Below are 22,465 nucleotides of genomic sequence, written 5' to 3'. Positions count from 1 at the left end.
ATGATGGCAGGAGGTCTGGGGGGATGAAGCCTCCTCCTTTTTCTCAGATATGCAATGGGAGCACCACCACCAGCCACTGTTGAGTTAGACTCAAGTGGGCAAAGTGTGGCCTGGAAACTACTTATAACCCCAGGACTGTTTTTGTAGCCCCTGGCACGACCCCCAGAAATCTTTTTTTTTCCCAAAATAATATTAAAAAAAAAAAAAGTTTACTCCAAAATGTCCCAAAAGGACCTCTAAGGAATGTGGAGGACATTTCTACAGGGTGACCAGACATCCTCCTTTTCCAGGACATCCCCCCAGCCTTAATGGCCGGTCTGCACAGCTAATAGTTCTTCAAGCAACTGGTCACAAGCCACATAGCTTAGGTCTTTATAGGTCAAAATCAGCACTTATAATTGTGCCTCAAAATGAACTGGCAGACGGTGGTGTGTTGCTACAAAAGAGTTGTATGCTCCTGGCATCTAGCAAAATTAAGCAATCTGGTTGCAGATCTTTGGGTCAATTGAAATTTCTGAGCACTTTTTAAGACAACTCCAAGTACAGCACCTTACAGTAATCCAAACAGGATTAACCAAGGCATGCGTTACCATAGCCTGATGTGACTTCTTCAGGAACAAGTGCAAGTTGGCATGCTAGCTTTAACTGTGCAAATGCACCTCATCAGTACTGAAACCTGGGCTTTCAGGCTAAGGACTGAATCCAGGAGTACTCCCAAACTGTGGGCCTGCATTTTCAGGGGAAGCGTATCCTCATTTAACACAGGGTGAATACCTATTTTGAGATCTGCCCTTTGTGTGACAAGGATCACCTCTATTTTGTCTAGATTAAGCTTCAGTTTGTTCTTCTTCATTCATTCCATTACAGCTTGCAAGCACCTATTTGGCACAAGAACAGTTTCCTTGAAATTTGGTGGAAATGAGTAATAGAGCTGGGTATGATCAGCATACTGGTGACACCTGATTCCAACAGTTCAGACAACATCTCCCTGATGTTTCATGTAGATGTTAAATAGCGCAGGAGACAAGACAGAACTCTGAGGGACTCCACAGGCCAATGACCACAAAGTTGAACAAAGGCGGGTTATAAACTGCCATAAAGTACACGCTCCATGCGTACTAGGGTTAGGAAGGGCCGTATTAGGGTTAGGAAGGTTCTTACCTTCCTGACGGCCCTTCCTCCCAGTACGTGCGGAGCGTGGACTTTATAGCGGTGCCCATCCACATGGGCGCTGCCATTTTGACATCATGGACGCTGTTCGTCCAGACGTGTTGCGGCGGAAGTGATGCCGCGAGGGCATGCTCCGCCCCTCGTGGTGCCACTTCCGCATTCCGAAAAGGAGTGCCATTTCGGCGCTCCTTTTTTTCTGCGCGGGGAAGCCTCGCGGTCTGGCCACTGGGGCTTCCCTATGCAGCGAATGGCGGCGGTGGGAAAACGGCCCCTTGAGGGCCATTTGTAACCCACCAAGAATCTCCAATCACCACCCTCTGGCAGAAATCCTTGAGTAAAAAATGGAGCCACTCTAGAATAGTAGCCACAAGCCTCATCCCAGCTAGGTGACCAAAAAGGATACCATGGTCAATGATATCAAAAGCCATCAAAAGGTCCAGCAGAACCAACAAAGCCACATCCTTTCCAGTTCCCAGTATAGATCATCCACCAAGGCAACCAAGGCTGTCTCTATCACATAATTCAGGCCTGAAATCAGACTGAAATGGATGTAAATAATCTTTGCTTGCTTCTTTTCACTGTCCATTTATATCCCAATGGCTGGAAAGTAACCTCTCATCCCAGCAATTAATACACTGTTTATCCTTCACTTGACTCTCAGCTCAACTCCAACCAGACAAGGTGGGGAGCAGGGATTAGCCACTTTTAACACTCCACTTGAGTGTCAGTAATTTATACTCTGTGGGAAGTTTGAGCCAATTGGCTTCATTTTTAACCTTTACTTTCCTGTTTGGTGTACAATCCTACCAGGTGCATACTTAAGACAGTTCTGCAGAAAAACAAGTGAAGACTTGATCTAAATCTGACTGTGGGGTGGTGGCTTTTAACAATCAGAAAAGGATTTTTCTTTGCACTTGAAATGCACCAGTTGAAACAGATACATCTATAAGTAACAGGGCATTTGTCTCATGAAAGACATTTTTAAAAACTGAGTTCACCAGCTGATAATATACTATTTATTTCTGAGAAAACAAGTACAGGATTGAACTGCCAATCAGATGTGTAATATTATAAGCAAGGCTATGTGTTTGCCTGTGCAGCATTCAAAAGAGAATCACCATTTTCAGTTTTAAAATGCAAGCTTTTGTTTATTTTCATTTCTATTCCACCTTTCTCCCAGGGCTGGGATGCAAGGTGATTTCCAACATAATTTTAAAAAGAGTTCCAACAAAAACAAATAAATTAGATATGAGTGTGTTAACTGCCATCATGTTGGCCCAGACCCATGGCAGTTCTGTGGATGAGACATCGCCAAAACCCTTGTGTTCCGCTTAGGTCCTGTAAATTCAGATCTGTGACCTCCCTAATTGAGTCCATCCATCTGCCATGCAGTCTTCCTTTCTTTCTGCTGCCCTCTACTTTCTCCAGCATTATTGCCTTTTCTAGTGAGGAATGCCTTCTCATGATATGGCCAAAATATGACAGACTCGGTTTTGTCATTTTGGCTTCCAGGGAATATTCAGGCTTGATCCTATCAAGGGCCAATTTAATTTTTTTTTTAAATTAACACAATTCAGTTTAAGGCTCATTAAAATAATTGCTCATTATTAATTAATTAATTAATTAATTATCAATATGCTACTAAACACAAATACTATAAAAACCCAAATTAAACACCATTCAATAATAATAATAATAGAAATGGTTTTTAAAAATCTAGTGGTAGTTGTGTTGGCCATATAGCAAATCCAAACAATAATACTGTACCTTTATTGGGACAACCAAAATGGGACTGATTGGCATGCTTTGCTTCTACACCACCTAAAATTTTCCTGATGCAAAACATGAAGGCTTCTTGAGAAATTCAGTATTCTCTACCTACATAGGAGCCTGTGGCTTTACAAAGGAAGGAGACATGCTGGATTCCAAGGAAACATCTTTGAATTGCAAGTGGACATTAAATTTCCTTGACTTTGAAAATCTACCAGTGACCACATGGCCAAAGAGATAGGTGCCAGCCTGCAGATAGCCCTCTCTACCGTCTTTTTCTTGTTTGGAAAGTAAGACAGAAATCTTATTTAAAGGGATTGTTCCCAGATCAAGGTGAAATGAAAGGACCAGTCCTTCTCCCTTTGGGTTGTAGATGGGCATAGATTTTAACAAGCTTGCTGGTTTAAGTATCTAGGAGTCATCTTGCAATCATCTGGTGCCTGGATGTTCCACCTAACTGCTGTCACCCAGGTTACAATGTCATTGTATAGCAGCAGGTTGCATGTACAATGGAGGTGAATCGTGTGTGTGTTCCATTCCAGCCTCCTGTCCAGGAGGGAATCGAAAACATCCTCCATTTTGAGCAGGGCTGAGAAGCATGGATTTATTTTATATCTATATGAGTGTTTTTAGTTCAAGCTGACCAGACTTGGTTCTCCTCCTTTTCAGGACCTGTCTTCCATTTCAACCTCCTGTCCAGGAGGGATTCCAAAAGGTACTCCATTTTGGGTAGGGCTCAGAATGATGGATTTAATACTTTTATGAGTGGCTATTTTGTTTTGTTTTGTTTTTGTTTTTAACTTTTATTTGGTCAGGTCCTCCATTTTTTTCCTTGCATGTTTTCCCCCTGGATGTCCCGCCTCCCAGAAGTCCCCCCCCCCCAGGCACTGGGTGACACCAGTGTGGGAACGCCACTGAGTTTGGACATTCGGTTTCTAAAAGGTTCGCCATCGCTGTTCCAGTGTTTCTATACATGTATTTTTGGTGCTCCGGTAAATTTACTGAGTGATATCTGGATGCTCTGAGAGGTTAGTTTATCCATGCTTTGATACCCAGTTCAGTTCAATGAAATTATCATAGCTTGAAAAAGTTACATTTTTTTGTGCTGAAACTCCCAGAATCTCCCCAGCTGGCTAGGTAATTCTGTGAAAAATGTAACTTTTCCCATGCTCTCAAAATGATATGTGTTGGGAAGAAACCTGACAATGGGAACTCAGGAGCAATTAAGATGGCAATCAAGAACTATGAATTAGTCTCAGCCTGCAACTCTTTTGGCAAGTAATCCCACTGAAAATCCAATGTTGACTGCAAATGTTTAACTTTAAGCTTTAAAGCCTCTCTTTCACACACAACTAGGGGTGGGCCTCTCAGTTGTACATGCCAAAACAGGAGTTAGTTGCAGGTGGCATAGATGCGGATAAATGCACCATTTGGTCGACTGAAAAACATTCTTTGTGGTTTTTCATTCAAAGCAAACTGTAGCCACAAATTTGCACTTTGGAACTGGGGTTTCCTTGAAGGCTTTTATTTTGCAAATCACAGAATAATAAAGTTGGAAAAGACCACAAGGGCCATCCAGTCCAACCCCCAAGTTGAGAATAAATAAAACACACACACACAGGTATGCACACATGCACATACACTGATTCATTGTGTTTGTTCAAATCTATGTTTGAGCAAAAACAGTACATTTGACAGCATATGGCTAACAGTTACAGTCAAGGTGCTCACCAACACCCAAAAGAATCCTATACTTGTGCGGGGGTGAGGAGACACAGCACCATAGTTCTTAGACCCAGCCAAGCATTAGCTTGGGTGCAGATCTGAGAAGAATTCTTACAAGGGATGGAATTGCTGGCCTTTGCAAGATTTCTATCTGAGATTTCAAGACCAAATCTTATATTGGCTATAACATCTCACAAGAAAATGTGGAAATTTGATATGCCTATATAGACATGTTGATTTCCTGGTTGTCCTTTTTCATCCTGATCCTAAGTGTGACCCATCCCTCACATGCTTCTTGAGCTTTTTCTAGGCTATGGCTGGTCACCTGGTGAGAGCCAGGAAGTAATCTTTCTCATGTTATTGTGCCCCCCCTTTTTTGGCCTTCCTTGGAGGAGCCGTCTAATTAATGTGGGATATCCTGAGCTTTATTACCAAATGTTGGAATAATTAGACTTCGTCAGGTCCTCTTCATAAAGTTTTTCCATATTTGGCTGCTGTGTTACACCTGGCAAGTATAGAGGTACTTGATGGATGGAGGGGGACCCCAAAGCTGCCATAGATGTGTACCTAAAAATGATTAGGGGAAACTGGCTTGTACACTATCTTTTTCCTGTGAAGCGACCTTGGAATGGAGAAACATATGGCTACTTAAATCAAATTGGCTGCAATTTGCCTCATTGTCCTTAGTAATAGTGTCGACAAGCCCAGGGTTGCTATTAATCTATAAAACCCGGGGGCCACTCACATTTTTCGTTAAGTGTAAGCTTGCCCCATGGTCACCAGAATCATCAGCCCTAAAAGTTGCAAATGTTTTTTGCCACTTTTGGGGTAATACTAGGGGGCTTGTAACCCTGGTTTAAGGCCTATGCTACCATGCCAGGTTCTTCTTCCCCTCCACCCCATTTGCTTTGGGGAGGAGCATCTGAGCTGTTGGTGGCTCTGGACTGTCTGAGTAGCTCATAGCCTGCTTGTTCCATTTCTTCCATTCCACTCATCTGCCTCCAGTTCCCTTCTGAACTCACAGAGCTGTTTCTAACCCACAGCTACCCCACCCTGGCTTCCCACTGTGACCACATGCATGTTGGTGATAAGAATGTGATTTTAATCGTGGTAAGAAGATGAGAATTTTTAGTATTTTTTTAATTAACTAAAAAAATAAAATAAATAGGCTTGAGGAAATACTAAGAACTGAATGTGCTTGAAGGGCCACATGTCATGGCCAAGAGGAAATGGTTTCAGGAAGAAGTAAAAGGCCAATTTTAACAATGTTGGGAGCTGCAGGAGTTATTTTAAAACCCCAGCAGCTGGCAAGATTGACTGAAGGCAGCAATCCTAAACACACCTTCTGGAGGCTAAATCTCATTCAACCACCTGGGACTCAGAGTAAACATGTATTTATGTTGTTGCCTGTGGAGATGGACACAGCACAATTGTACTTGAAAAATTTGCACTATATGCTACATGGGACCGGAGACATAAAGCTTCAAAAAATGTTGGAGTCATAGGGGAAGCCATAACTGTCTCTTTTTTTTGGGGGGGGGGGGGGGTGGAAATTTTCAGAAAAATTGAGAAAATACAATATTTGTTTCCTCTGCAAATTAAACATAAATTGGCTGCTTTAGGAATATAAAATGTATATATCTGATTTTGTTTTGGCATAAAATATCATGTTTGAAATATTAAAAGTAAAATTTATTCAGAAAATAATTACAAATGGAAGCTATTTCTTAAAATTTTAATGTTTTGTTGCAAGTTCTGAATAATAAAGAACACCTGAACTGCAAGGAACCTCTTTGGTTTAGCTCATTTATGAAGAGCAGGCAGAACCCAATACAGTAAAAACCATCAAGAAAACAAAGAAAATTATTGTCTCTTCCAGTTCCAGTCCTCCATGGGGCCAAGCAAATGTATCTGAGAAAAAAGAAACCCAGGAATTACAAGGAGTTGATCCTATACGTTGTCTTATATAAAAGTATTCCTATTACACAGTGTTCAGAAATAATTTTAGAGGAGTAAATATATGAACATTGTACATTAAATATTTTATTTTATTATCATAAAAGAAACTGTTCCATAATTATTATTTTAATTCTTTCAAGAAAAAAGAATTTGAGGGGGGGGACAAGGAAACCTCCCTGCCCCCCTCTAAAACAATTTTCTCTTGTTTTTACATCTCAAAGCAGGACCAGAGTTTTAACTAAATGTCTGGAAGGCTGAAGTATAGTAATTTGTCAGTGGTACTAAAGAATACTAATGTGAGGCTCTTTCAGAAGTCAGCCCCACTTTTCAGCCTATCACCAGAAGTGTTCTGAAGATCCACGTCTGCTATCAAACTAAGAGCAAACAATTGTCATCCCCCCCCCACACACACACACACATACCTTTTCTGCTTAATCATAGTTTATCATGGGGCTCTTTCATGCTATTCAGTTATAGAACTTTGATTTTACTTCAACTGGCATGGCAACATACTATGTAATTCTGGCACTATCAGTTGAGGGAGGGGTATTCTCATCATGTGGAGCTATTTGCAGTAGTGTTTCTGGGGTAGGGTCACCCAGTTGGGGACAGGAGACAACTGAGGGAGGCTTGACTGCCTTGGCCTCTGTGTGGCATCTGACAAGGAAACCACATGGAGGCGAAGCCAGGAGGGCCAGGCTCACCTCCCCTTTGCCTCCATGCAGATCCCTCCTCCTGACAAAGCCACATGGAGGCAAAACCAGGGGGATCAGGCTCAGCCCCCCCCCCCTTTGCATGTGGCTTTCTCATGAGAAGGAGCTGCATGGAGGCAAAGCCAGGAGGGGCACACTTGCCTCTCCTTCCCCTCCCTGTCTGCTGCCATGGCTTCCTCCTCAGGAAGAGAACCATGGCAGCGAAGGAAAGGGGGAGGATGCCAACAGCAGCACTGTACTCCCCACAGCAGGAAGAGTTCCCCACCAGGTATCACTCCTCTTCTGGGGTGTCACCTGATATGGTCCTCACCCCTCGCACCCCCTAGTGATGCCACTGGTATTTGGATTGCTGCACTGCCTCGTAGTGGCAGTGGATGGGTCCTGTTCTAGGCATGGCCAGGTTTGGATGGATTCTGACAGTAAAGAGAGTTTGAAGAAGAGGCTACAAGTGGAGAAGGACTCAAATCCCAATCTGGTGTTCAGAGACAATCCACAGTTGAACACAGGAGGATTCCAGTAGAGTAGTGGGTAGAAGTCCAGAAGAAGAGTAGAACTGGAAGGGACCACAGAACCATATAGTCCAACCCTCTGCCATGCCATGATACACAGGTAAAGCACTCCTGTAAGACACCCATCCAATCTCTGTTTAAAGACCTCCAAAGTCGGAGAGTTCACCACCTGCTTAGGTAATCTGCTTCCTAATGTTTAGATGTAATCTTTTTAGAGATGTAAAAAGATGAAATTATTACTTACTCTTCAACTGTTCCAATTTGGTAGAGAGAGACCCTATTAATCATTTTATCCTGATTTTTCAGGTGTATTAAAATGCCCCAATTTCTTACCTGTCCTTTCGTTTTCTCCTTTGTCCTCAGCTTATTTTAGTTGCTACAAACTTAGGCCCTGTATAGACCAGCCCGAAAGGCCGGCCTGTGGGCAGAGTCAGGGCACAGCATCCTGATGATGGATGCCAGACTCCACCCCCAGGGCTTCAAAATACCACACACCATTCCAGATGGTGCACGGCATCATGGTGCACCTCTGGTGCAGCATCCAGATGATGCAGCGCCAAAGGGGAGTCATACAGCTCCACTGGCATGGCTATGGTACCCTTTGGAGGGTGCATGCTCCAGAGGCCGGATCAGGGCTGTGACATGAGGTTGCTGCAGCCCCGATCCAGCCAGGAAAGGGACAGCTGTGGAGAGCTGGCAGAGATGGGCCAGGCCAACAACAACCAATAAGAAAAGAGCTGATGCTAATCACGGCTGGAAAAGATAAATATGGCTATCAGTGAGAGACAGAGAGGGTCTTGTTGAGTCCAGAGAGGAACGGATTATTGAGGGTTTCAGGGAGGAACCAGGTTATAGGCCAAAAGTGAGGGACTTGTAACCAATAAAGAGCTCCAAGTGAGGGAGTTACTTTAGGGAAGATCCTGTGGAATAAAATAGCCTGAGAGGCAGGTTGATTAAATAGGCTTAGGATAGTAAACCACAAGAAGGACGTTGTGAGTGTCCTTGAGAACAGGAATATTGATATTCTGTAGTGAGTTATATAAGGAAACCGATATTATAACAAAGTAAAAACTAAGAAAGTAAACTTACCAACTGAAACAAATAACACAAGTGCCTGAAACAACAAATGCTTTATTTTACACATATTCAAGTACCTTTTGTTTAGAAAATCTGTTTTAAAAAAATTAATTTTAATTTAATAAATATAAAATCTTTTGAAACAAAGATTGTTAAAAGGGTCTGTGGCCCGATACAGACTGCCAGGACGCAATGTCCTGGCAGCGATAGTAGGGCTCAGAACCGTGCACCAACCGCACGGGCAGGCAGGGCTACTACATTACATTACATTACAGCACCACCCCGTCCACATGGGGGGCATGTGCATGACTTGTGGTCGTCACAGCACCCACACGCAAAGGAAGAGATGTCATAAGGGCTGCGATGCTCTAGGCGGCTACTTTTTTGGTCCACAGGGTTGCCAGGCGGTTTAGTTGGTATGGCAACGCTGAAAGGGGAAATCTGTACTGTCCCTGTGTTGATTTGGGAACAGCAGTGGGGTAGAAGGCCCAGGGTGCTGTTAGCCGGAAAAAAATATAGTGGTTACCAGAGTAGTGTGTGTCACAGTGGCCTCCTGCCACCCTTCAGGGGCAGTCTGTAGAACCACTTTGTTCAAAGTGCAAAAGTAGTTTGCACTCAATTAACTCAGTGGAGGAAGAAAGAAGAGGATACAATCATGCCCTTCCCAGCAGGCTCTCCCAAAACCAAACTGCTGCAGACTCCTTAACATGTGTGTTCTTCCTCATTAATAACTTTTGCCTGTTTGGTTACGCTCGGATGTTGCTTGGTCACCCATTTCTCAGTTTTCGTCTCTAAAAGGTTGTGGGGTATGTGACTGTAAATAAGTTAAAGTCCATTGTGGGAAGAGTCCAAAATTTCAGGTTGTCTGGAACATATTTCAACAAAATGATAGACAAAAAAGGAGATAGAGAAGGGCTAGAGGGTGAGAAACCCTCTTTTCCATTTTTCTCTCCCTCTGCAGCAACACACTTAGAGCAGTGAGTGAGAAATTCTACTGAGTGAATGTTCGTCAACAGTCTGGAGTTTTGCCATAGAACTATTAACAGAACACCTAAGATTTTCTCAGGAAAGCATTGGGAAATAACCTTGTACCTTTGAACCTGTGTACTTGCCTCCAAACACGTTTTGCTTGCTTGTTTATATTTGCCCCCAAAATTAATTTGAGTGACAATCTAGAGGGAAAAGCCATTGCTTGGCACAACTCCTAAAGATAACTTAGCTGGACTGAGAGAATTCCTAAAGATAGCATGGCTGTTCCTGGCCCTTATTTTGTCTGAGAAAACATCTCTCTGTTTACCTTGAGTCCTCCCATGTTCCTGTAATGTTCTCAACCACTGACTTGCATGAGCAACAGAGACATGCCCGAGTTTGCAGATATTAATGCTATGTACTCTGACAATTAAATTGAAGTTGATTAACATAAAAAGCTAAAGCAGTCAGTCATCAGACAAAAGGACAGGTTGTAGATGGATCTGAAAAGGTCAGGATGAGATCAATGATCCATTTGTTTCTTTACATATAAAGACAGAGAAAGAAAAAGTTCTTAGGCAAACAAATGGATCATTGATTCTCATCCTGACCTAAGTTATCCAGGTAGGCAATTTTTGAGAAGCCAGCATTGCATAATGGTTTGAACATTGGACTATGACTCTGGAGAACAATGTTCAAATCTTGGCTCAGCCATGGAAACTCACTGGATGATCTTGGGCAAGTTTTAACCTCAGAGGATGGCAATGGCAAACCCCTTCTAAAAAACAGATGTGTAACCTACAGATGTGTAACCTAGAGTTTTTCATCCATAACAGATTTGTATCCACGGTTCCTATGTATTCATGGTCATGGCACTATTGCCACAATTGTAAAAGTCCATCATTCCTGTTTCACTAGGCAGCAGCTGCTGCAAGCAATGGTGATCTATTCTCCTATTGTTTTTTGTGGGTTTTTTGGGCTATGTGGCCATGTTCTAGAAGAGTTTCTTCCTGACGTTTTGCCAGCATCTGTGGCTGGCATCTTCAGAGAATGCTTGCCTGGAAAGTACTTCTAGAACATGGCCACATAGCCTGAAAACCCCACAAAAAAAACTATGGATGCCGGCCATGAAAGCCTTCGACTTCATATTCTCCTATTGATCGGGGCAGAGCACACTGATGTTTCCACTCCCCTCCTGTCAGGGATCTCCTGTGCAAGGAAGAATTGCAATAGGGATCCTGGTTCTGATTGTCACACTGAAGAACACTGGAGGGAGTGTGGTAGAAACATCAGTATGTTACTCCCTGATGGACAGGAGAACTGGCCTCTGTCACTCACAGCAGCAGATGCTGGGTAAAGAAGGATTAGGGGGTGGATTGGCCAGGAAATGCTGCTTAGACTTCATCCACACTGCATAAATAATATGACCCCATTTTAATTGTCATGGCTCAGTGCTATGAAATTCTGGGAACTGTAGTTTTGAGACATTTAGCCATCTCTGTCAAGAGAGCTCTGGTGCCACAACACACTATAATTCTCAGAATTCCATAGCACTGAACCATGGCAGTTAAAGTGGGCTCAAACTGGATTATTTCTGCAGTGTGGATGCATCTTTAATTAGGTATACTAAGGGCCAGTACACACTGGCATGAATACCCAGCTTCCAGCCTGCTTGGGGGTGTGGAGTATGCGCAATACACGTCCCCATGATGCCTGGAAGCTGGCTTCACACTACCCAGCTCAGCAGCTGGTTTCTGGGTGCTCCGGTAGTGCGGCATTTAGATGCCACATGCTGCCAGAATGCCATAAAGCTGCAGTGGGGCGGAAAAAGCCGGATTTTTGCCAGCGCAAATAAAAAAGTGGCATTTTGCCACTTCTTTTTGGGCAGACAAAAGGTTGGATTGGGGCTGCAGCATGCAGTTGCCACAGCCCCAATCTGGCTTTCCCAGGGGCAGCTTCAAGCCACCACATTTGGGTGGTCTGTTTCAGCTTTCAGTTTACTAAGTACCTGATCTAGGGTACTTTGTACTTTTAGTAGACCAAACATGATAATTTGATGGCAAACAAAATTATATAATTGTATTATGTTATGTATATAATTCATTTTACTTTCTTAGAATAACGAAAGTGCTTTTTCATCTGTAAAGGATGCTAATAACACCTTTCAAAAAAAATTCTGAAAATATTATTTTTTCTCCAAACTTCTTCCCCCATAAAGTCCCCTCCCCTGGCTTCAAAATTTCTGGAAATTTAACATTTCTAACGACAACTCTCATCTCCAGCCAGTATAGCCATGTTGGCTGAGGATGCTGGGTGCCATACTGCAATACACTTAGAGGGCAGCAGATTGGAGAAAGTTGGGTTATTGTATAGGCAAAAGTGGTAAACCTTGTTTGGTGTTCACATTAGATACAATTCCAAAGAAATTATCACAGCCAAGTTCTAATGGTGGCAGGGCCAAAGGATGGGGCCAGAAATACCTTTATATTTTGTTTTAAAGATATTACTACCAGCAGCTAAGCTTCAGGAGAGCCATTTCAACATTTGAGCATGAGATGAACTTATGAAAAAGTTGTGATGGTATTGTAGGCAAGGGGATGCATCCATCTCAAGGTCTAGAGGTCCAGATATCAAGCCCAGAAGGCCCAGATTCTACCCCAAGACCTAAGGCTTCAAACCTCATGTATACAGCTTCTAACCAGCCAATAGAGAGCCTGAGTGGTTTGCATGTTGGACTACAATGTTGGCAATCAGGTTTGGATGCCCTGGTCAGCCATGGAAACCCATTGAGTGTTACTTTGGGCAAGTCACACAATCTTAGCCCCAGAAAACCCTTAGGGCTTCCACAAGTCAGAGGCTGCTGCCACAGTGCAGAATTAATGCAGTTTGGCATTACTTTAACTGTCATGGGTCAATGCTATGGCATCCTGGGATTTGTAGCTTGTTGTGGCACTAGAGCTCTCTGACAAAGAAACCTAACTCACAAAATTACCAACCCCAGAATTCCATAGCATTGAGCCATGGCAGTTAAAGCTGTGTCTAACTGGAGTCTACAGTGTAGATCAGCTGCAAGTGACCTGAAGGCTAATAACAACAACAACAACAACAACCAGCCAATACTTTACAGGTTGAATCAGTGAAGCCAAAACTTATATGAACTGGCTTTGTTATCACATGTAACATGTTAATTGCATTTTGAATTCTTTCAATTGGATTTCCAGGATCCCATTTTGAATACAAAATTATAGTACTATAATTTCACTTTAACTCTCATGTACCCATCCTGGGAATCCTGAGATATGCAGGGAATCCTGGGAAAGCAGCGGATATTCAGAATGCTCAGCCAGGGAGTTCCTCCAGTGATTCACCAAACTGCAGACCTCAAGACTCCATAGGACACAGCCAGGTCAGTTAGAGCAGAATGACAGCATCATCATTCTGTCATGTGAATAGGACCTGAGTCTCTTTTTGAGGCAACAGTGTAGCTTCACAGCAGTGGAGAATGGAAACCAAATGATCACTCTACTACAATGTATTGGTCTATGACTGCGATACAGTATTTACATACTTATATTGTACTACAAAGGTGAGCAATCTGAGGGCCACATGTATCCTTTGAACAAACCTCATGTAGCTCTCAGCAAAGTAATCACTTGAGACCTCTGTGTGAGAGCAATCTCTTCCCCAGCATGCTTGCTAGGTAGAGTGGAAGGTAAAGAAGGGGGAAAGGGAATGGGAGAGAAAGGGAAATGGGATAGGGAGTCCTTATGTGTCTGGCCTTGTGGAGCACATGCCATGCATACAGAAGTGCCCAGATTTACCCTGGAAGGTTTCAGATAGTGTGTGATGTGAAAGACTCATTGCCTGGAATCCTGTCAGAGTAGACCATACTGGACTAGATAGACAAATAGTCAGACCTTGTAAAAGCAGAGCTTGGGAAAGGTATTTTTTGGACTAATACTTTCACAGTTCCCCAATCAGCATGTCCATTCCTCAGATTGATAGATTTGTGAAGTTGTAGTCAAACATCTCTGGAAATAGTGCACATGCGTGCACACCAACACACACATACCATAATATGCTGCCTTTCTTATTTTAAAAATGCTGGTGTCCTGAATGGGACCAAGATTTGGGAAACTACCAGTCTTTCCCAAAATATTGGTAGGCTCTTAGATCTTGATCCCTTGCAGGAGAGGAGCATTATTTAAATAAGGAAGGTAATATATGATGTTGTAACTTTTTCTCTGGTCATCTGTATTTTCCCCTAGACAGAGTAGAGGGGCAAAACAGGGAAGCTAATATCTTAGCAAATCATGAGCTGTCATCATGTTGAGTGATCAGGGAAGTGTAGGAAAACAATGCAATTTATCAACTTACAGTAAGGACTTCATATTCAATCCATCTTCCTGTGCAAAAGCCTTCTTGTTCTCACTACCCTTCTGCCAGCCACTTTGCCTGCCTGCCCTGATTTATTACCAACGTCACACTTACAAAAATAAAGGTCTGTAATTTCAGGGCTTGTGAATGACCCCAAAGATGATAACCTCAGGCTTCTCTCACCGATTCAAAGTGGCCAAGTGATACAGTTACAGTCCCAAAGTACAATGGCAGGAATTAAGTTAGTAAAGAACAGAGCCTTTATTTCCCTAGAGATATACAGAGAAATATCATGGGAAGTGCAGTGACGTCCTTTGAGCTGTATTTATAACTGCTGTGTGAGTCACACCCTTATCTGCATTGTTTCAAGTGCTGTTACTCTTTCCTTGTTTTTTTAATGCCCTACATAAAGCTAAAGTAGCTTATTTGTGAAAATTTTGTTTGGTTTGTATTACCAATATGGTGTCCATGCAAACAAGTGTCATTTTCATGTATGCAAGTTTCTTTAGGGCAATTCCCCCCCCCTCCCCAATGTGGTGTGTTCCAGCCAGTTGTCACCTCAACATTAGGTAAAACATCCTGACAGTAAGGGCTGTCTGACAGTGGAACACATTCCCTCAGAGTGTAGTGGAATCTCCCTCCTTGGAGGTCTTTAAACAGAGAGTGGATGACCATCTGTCGGGGATGCTTTGATTTGGATTTCCTGCATGGCAGGGGGATGGCCCTTGCAGTCTCTTCCAACTCTATGATTCTATGGAGATTATATGTGTTGTAGTCTAGCACATCTGGAAAGCAGGTTGGGCAAGGCTGCACTAGGCTGATGCATTTAAACTTTTTAGTAGTCTTTAGCAGTGTTATATGTGAGGTATGATTTTACATGTTTTGTAAAATCATACCTCACATGTGTTTGCCTCTTTTAGCTCCTGAGAAAATAAGCCGAAAGTTGTGGCATAAACTTTAAACCACTGGCAACCGCGGGGTTGTTGGTTCCTCAGCTTTCTTTTCTCTGGGATTTGAGGGCCAAAACCTGGACCCAGGAGACCCTTGTAATGCAACAAAGGCCTTCTGCAACAGTTGCAAAAGCATGGCCTAAACCCTATTGTTACTGCCAAGATTTATTGAGAGATTTATTGTTGCCTTCCTTTAATGCTGAGAGGGTGTGACTTGGCCAAGGTTACCCAGTGTATTGCCATGGCTGAGTTGAGATTTAAACCCTGGCCTCCTGGCATCTTGGTCCAAAACTCAAACCACTGCATTACACTGGCTGAATAAAGCAGTGCCCCCCGCCTTTCTCCAAATGGCACAATGGGCCCAAATACCTGCATCTTCTGTCTCACTCCACGGTTCTCTACCATCCTCTTGCTCCTGGCCTTCTGGTAGTGCACAGATGCAGGACACTGGCCAATATCTTCACATGGAGCCAATGAGCCATAGTGTCAATGCAGTGTGGAGAGGAGATGGGCAAAATTTGCCTTCCTCCTAAGAAACCTAGAGAAACATAGCAATTTCCTGAGACATCAGCCTAAGACATGATAACTGTAGAATGCTCTGAGGTATTGAATGTAGCCCCATTTAAGCATGCATAGGAATTACAGCCTGCAGGATTATCCTTACATGAACATTGTAATGTGGGGTCTTTGTTGTGTGTGGATCCTTCCTGTGCTGCAAGCATACTGTAAGATCAAAGCTTTGAAAAGTTACTTTTTGGACTACAGTTTACAGCATCTCCCTGGAAATATGCAGAGGAAGGTTGGGAGTTCTAGTCCAAAAGATAACTTCTAAAAGCTCTAGGTAAGATGCCCAAACCATGTGGGAGGAGGCCAGAGTGGCTCTTTTCCATGTTAGCTTAAGATTTTTGAAGATACTGGGACAGCAATGGCATTGGGAAGAACTGAACTGGGGAGCTAAGAGCTGCTAATGTTACACTGAAGTAACAGTTAAGTGGGTTCCCTGATGCATGTGCGGAAGAACCTATTGACCTGGGAGTTTAGCACACAGCTAAATAATCCGGCTTACTTTTCCCAGTTTGTATCCTCTTCCAGGTTGCAGCCAGATATTATCATATGCATATTGCCGCCAATGCCACCTCCTGCCTAAAATCCAGTTCCCAGCTGTGCTCAGCCAGCTGATTTGCAAAGTCAGGGATGTTTATCACACTGAGGTTTTTGGAGGTTTTTGTGGCTCAGATCCGGATTGACTGCGGGTCCAATATGCGAATTCACGTCATAATGTGAATGTGTTATCAGACACATTTCCTTTCTATGGGCACTCCTTCCACGGCACTTCCGCAGTGATTCCAAAGTGACTCCTCATTTTGATGAATTCGAGGAAAAAGTGACTTCACAGAATTCACTTCCAAGCTCACTTCGATTTCACTCTGAATTGGTCTGGTGTGGAATGCAACTTTGATTCCGTCCCAGTACACCCCCCCCAAACCTCCAAGGTCCCACATTTCCCATGATGCTGTGCTGCAATTTTGCCCCATTTGCTGCCGGTACTCCCCCCCCCCAATCCCATTGCTGCCAAGGGGAAATGCTGGTGAGGAGGGGGAAAGCAGCTGTTTCCAATGCTGCTGGGGAAGGCTGCTTGTGTCACTGGAAAAAATGGAGCATATATCCCAGAGAAAGAGTGCTAGTTTGGGTGCCAAGACAGACTCTAAAGCCCATAGAATATGAAGCAATCTTTCACGTGAGGCTAGCATTCAGATCCAAAGGATTTACTTTCAAGTAAATGTGCAGTTTCTACACTGATTATTTTGCAGTGAATAATAATAATAATAATAATAATTCCATTAATCATCATCATCATCATCATCATCATCATCATCAATGGATGGGGGCTCTGATACAGAGGATAGATATAGATGTGGCTGAAATAGATGAGGAGAATGACAGGAGGATAGATGTAGATATAGCTGAAATGGATGAGGAGAATGACATCAGGATAGATGTAGATACAGCTGAAATGGATGAGGAGAATGACAGACTAGATGTAGATATAGCTGAAATAGATGAGGAGAATGACAGAAGAATAGATGTAGATGTGGCTGAAATGGATGGGAGCTCAGACATGGAGGACCCGTTTGAATTTGGCTGCCAGGAATGGGAAAATAGAAGGGAGTCGTTCATGTGAGGCTGTCATTCAGGTGAAAGTGGAACCAGGCTCCCTTCTTCACCCCGGAAGTGCAAAGGTTCAGGATGCGTTCAGACCCCCACTGAGTATGTGCAAGGGTCCCAATTTGAATCAAGTTGAATCTGCATGGTATGTACTGGTGTGGTAATACAATGTGCACTCACTCCACTTTGCATGAATCTACACCACGTGACTTGCCTTGGAATTGATTCCCCCTCGATTTGGAAGGGCAACCAGGTGCAATAAAACACGTTATAACATGAATTTGCACAGCTGAACAAGGAGTTACCCCAGATCTGAGCTGCATAAACCTCAGTGTGATAAACACCAGGAGCTTTCCAGCTTTGCAAATTGGCCAACCGACCATGGATTTTAGCTGGGATTTAGGTGGATTATAGGCAGGAGGCAGCATCAGTGGCAAAATGCACATGATAATATTCAGCTGCATCCTTGAAGAGGATTTAAACCAGGCAAGGTAAACCAGATTATTTAGCTGTGCGCTAAACTCCTTGGATAACTTGGACCAGAGTGCTCACTTGTTTTCCACCTTCTATTACTTCTGCCTCTTTAAGAAACATATCTATGTTAGTCTGGAATATCAATATGCAAAGGGACCAGGTAGCACCTTTGAGGCTAACTGGGCAAAAGAAGTTATAACATAAGCTTTTGTTGACTTGGTCTATTTCCTCAGATGCATAGAGTGAACCAGTGTCCAGGAAGTTTATGAAAGCTTATGTTACAACTTCTTTCACCTAATTTCAGAGGTGCCTTGTACCTCTTTCTTTTTGTTCCCCAATTAATTGGTATTGTAAGGCTTATTGCCTTTGATATAGCCAATACAATCAGTAGTCACTGATAGCCCCCATCCTTCATCGATCCCCATTTCAATTAATCTAAGTTGGTAAGCATCAGTGCATCTTGTGTTAGCAAATTCCATAGCTTATCTGTGTGATATGCAAAGAAATTCTTCCCCTTGACCTGAATCCTACCATTATGCTTCATTGGATGATTCTGGTATTATGCATAGAAGGCCTTCTTTCTATCCCTTTTATCCTTATCTTCAATAATTTTGCATTTCTCTTCAGTGTGGATGATTTCTGGGCCCACAGCAACTTAAACTCCCACCATGTGCTCATTTTAATGACAGTTGAGGGCAATTAGTACCTCCACAATCCAGCTTTGGGCTATCAGCAACAGTCATAGACCACACAAGATTGCCTAGTTTTATGAGTTTTGCTTGGCAAACTGTGTTGCCAGATATTTGGCTTAGTATATACTGTGAGCCAAGCTGCTGCTGCTGATTATTTTGTCTGTGGGCTGGGCTGGATTATAGTTCTTCTGTGTTTAGATACAGTTGTGGCTACCAAGCAGTCAAAATGTGCTTGTCTCAGAAGTGAAATACTGAGCTGAAGAGGGAGAGTGAATTCCTTTCTGCCGGTTGAATGAAAGCCAGACCATAGAAGCTCGTTTTAAACATGTTCTTTAATCTAGGATGCATCAATTTGGAATCATTCAGAGGTTGGTTGAATGAGACACCACCCTTCCTCTCCTTCAGAAAAAAAGAGAATTGCTTGGCTTTTATTGTTCATGTCTTCCAAATATCATCTCATTTCTACATATATAGGGGAAGGAAGGAAAGTTAATGAGTCTGTCTATATTAACATGTGTTCTTTTGAGACCAGTATAATGTAAGTGCCCTGGATTCTGACTCAGATCCCTAGGAATTATGGCTAGGTATGAGAAGAGAAGCTCAATGGCAGCATAAGAATTCAAAAAACTTACTACTGTGGTCTACAACTTACAGATTCTACTTCCAGTATGGTTCAATCTCTTGTATTTTAGATTTAAATATGGGAAGACTCCTATCTGAAAACTGAAACCATAAAGATTGAACTATGTAAGTCAAAGCACTGACGTAAGTCACTTTCTTATGTGGGGATTATAAGAAATCCATAAGAGAGACCAGCAAGCCCTCTCTTTGATGACAGTTTCTAGGGTTCCCCGTGAAAAACAAAATATCCCAAATACAGTTGCACTCTATACTGACTTTGTTCTTCATTTATTGTCTCTAGTGGAATCCTGCTCCACAGAGCAAACATATTATCTGAGGAAGGCCAGCAAAAGCTCCTCTCTCCGGGTCAGACTTAGTACATGAGAGCAAAATCTAACAAGCTGTTCTCCCCATCTGCCACTAAAAATACAGTAACAACATTTCCCCCTCCTTTTTGAGACCCCAGATCTGCTACCTGAGGGGGGCTACCTCAGTCTAGGGAGTTACCTCAGTCTAGGGAGCAGTAGGGCTAATTCTGTCATAAGACAAGGGCCCAAAACAGATGGGCCAAATAGAGCGGCTTCCGGACACTTTGGGGACATGCCGTTTATACGACGCATGACCCTGAAGTGGCCAGAAGCCACTCTGAAACCAGCTAAGGCGACCTGAAGCCATTCGCAAAAGGAGCAGATTAAATCCTCTGGCCATTCCTTTTTGCCCATCTACTTCAGTTTAGTTTACCACATTGCCCCTCTCCTCCCCCTGCTCCTCTTCCTCCTTGTGAGAAAGTGGGCAATGGAGCAGCCTTGAGAGGGGAGTCTTCATTCCCCCCTCCACTGCTCAGCTTCCTCCTCCCAGAGAGAACTCGGCAGCACAGAAGGGGTTGGCACCAGGTGCAGCAACACTGGTGCACATACATCCCACCCCCCCCCCCCCCCCCCCCCCCCGAGGGAGAACGGCCTGACTGGATGTCAGTTTTCCTCTGAAGTGTCATCCAAGGAGGTCCACACTTCCTGCACACCATCCGTGATCCCACTGCCAGTATCACTGGCTCTTTCCTCTGTGTGAAGGGCTGACTAGTTCAATTCTGGTTGGAGGGAGGAAGGAAAAGGATCAGAGCACTGACGTAGTTTGATCACAGGTCACTAGGGCTCAGTCTACACTAGTGTTTTATCTCCCTCTTGTGATGTCCGGCTCATTTACCTGTCACATGGTACACACCCCGACAGAGGCTATAATTTATCTTCAATATCCTGATGCCCTTTCAGTGACTCTGATTTCTGTGCACTTCGAAGTCATGTGAGCTTTATTTATTTAATTTATATCCTGCCTTTATCTTGACGTAGGATTCAGTCTTGTACTGTTTTCATTCTTATGGATGGGTGTACTTTTATAGCAAAGGTGGGCAACAGGTGGATTCCCCCAATCCATTTTTGCAGCCCCCGTCCCCCACACTGTTTATAAGGCTGGTAGCTTCTGTGTCAGTGGGGTGGTAAATCTGCTTCACATTTTAGTCCAAATTTTAAAAGAGCTATTCAGGGTGCTGAACTATGGGCCCGAACAGACAAGCCAAAATAAAGCTGCTTTGGGTCATTTTGGAGGTATGCTGTTTAAAAGATGCATACATCCTAAGAGGCCAGAAGCCACACCAAAGCCACGCTCCAGTCCTATGGACTGGAGCGTAGCTTTGGCGCAGCTTCTGGACTCTTAGGATGTGTGTGTCATTTAAACAGCATACCTCCAAAGTGACCTGAAACAGCTTTATTTTGGCCTGTCAGTTTGGGCCCTATGTCACTTTTGGGATGTTTTATAAAAAGTGAGTGATTAAAGGATGGGAATTTCACACTATTGCTCGCTCTCCCGCCCAAAAGAAAAGCTAGTCTGGAGGCAATCAGTATCTCAAATTGACATCATATTAAATAAAATCTTTCTTCTTACACTGCTTGGAGTAGACTGTTTCATGTGCTATGCTGAATATCTGTATAACTTCCAATATTAAGGGGATTCCAAATAGATTAAGAGCTATCAAAACACTAGAGTCTTTAATGTGCAATTTAGAAGCAGCAGCAGCAATTCCAATTCATAACATTTGAGATACTGCTAAGATCAGTGTTCACATACTTTGTATGAAAAGCAGCTGGAAAACACATAAACGTCTTTCCTCTGGAATCTGCCATCTGTGTGTTTCCTCCAGGGCTGAATTTAGGTCCTGCAAAAGGAGAAAACTAACAGAATATGAGCCATGGCTGTAGTGTAAGCCTCCAGAATGGACACTGCAGAAGCCAGATGTATAAACTCCTTCAACACCATTATCAAAGCTGTCATTGATGTTTTACATTTTTTTAAATCTCCACAATTCCCTGTTTGAGTTATAACCTGCTCTCTTTGATCATGCATCCAGTAGACATTTCATACAACATAGAATGCCTAAAATATTAGGTCTTATTCTGAGACAAGCCATTTATGATGGGATTAATTGTGATGGGCAATAGTTTGAAAGACAAGAACCAACAAACCTGCAGACATATGTCAGATGCATTTTCATACAGCACTTATTTAAGAAATGTTATTCTATCAAATCACTTTAAGAGACCTATGTGCTTGCATCCCAAAAATGCTTAAAGTGTTGGCATCCTGGAAAAGCAAGCCAATTTACTAATGCTTATCACACAGAGAGCATTAAAAGCACATTACTTAGACAAGAAAGTGGGTCAAAAGTGAATTTGGGTTTCAGACAGATGAGGAAAAATCCTGTTACAAGCTTGGAAATAACCTTTTTGTGCATGCTCCAAACTGTCATTTCCACAAGTGCATACACACACTTGCTCCAGAGAGGGAAGGAAAACAGGGAGGAAAATCCTCTTTGCCCCAGAAATTGTTTCAGAAGAAGGTAGGCTGAAGTTTCCCTTTGCAAACTTCCATAAACACACACACACACACACGAGAGAGAGAGAGAGAGAGAGAGAGAGAGAAAGAGGACAGGGCTGGTCTATAAGCCTGCCCGGTTTCAGCGAGGGCTGAAACTCCCAGATGCCCTCCTTTTCCAGGACATATCCTCCACGTCTCCCTCCTGTACAGGAGGAATTCCAAAATGTCCTCTCTCTCTGCCTTCTCCCACCAGCTGTTCCCTTTCAGAGACTGCTTAGAGGCTCCATTAGAGGAGAAGAGTAGCTGGAAAGAGAAGTGTGTGTGTGTATTCCTTTAACAACAAGGCTGCCTCTTCTCCTTGCTAAATCAAGGAACCCTGAGAAATCGGGGAACAGGGTGAATCAGGGACATGATTTTAACACTGC

This window comes from Sceloporus undulatus, chromosome 3 (genome assembly GCF_019175285.1).
Source record: "Sceloporus undulatus isolate JIND9_A2432 ecotype Alabama chromosome 3, SceUnd_v1.1, whole genome shotgun sequence".
NCBI lineage: Eukaryota > Metazoa > Chordata > Lepidosauria > Squamata > Phrynosomatidae > Sceloporus > Sceloporus undulatus.
This window is presented reverse-complemented; position numbering follows the sequence as displayed.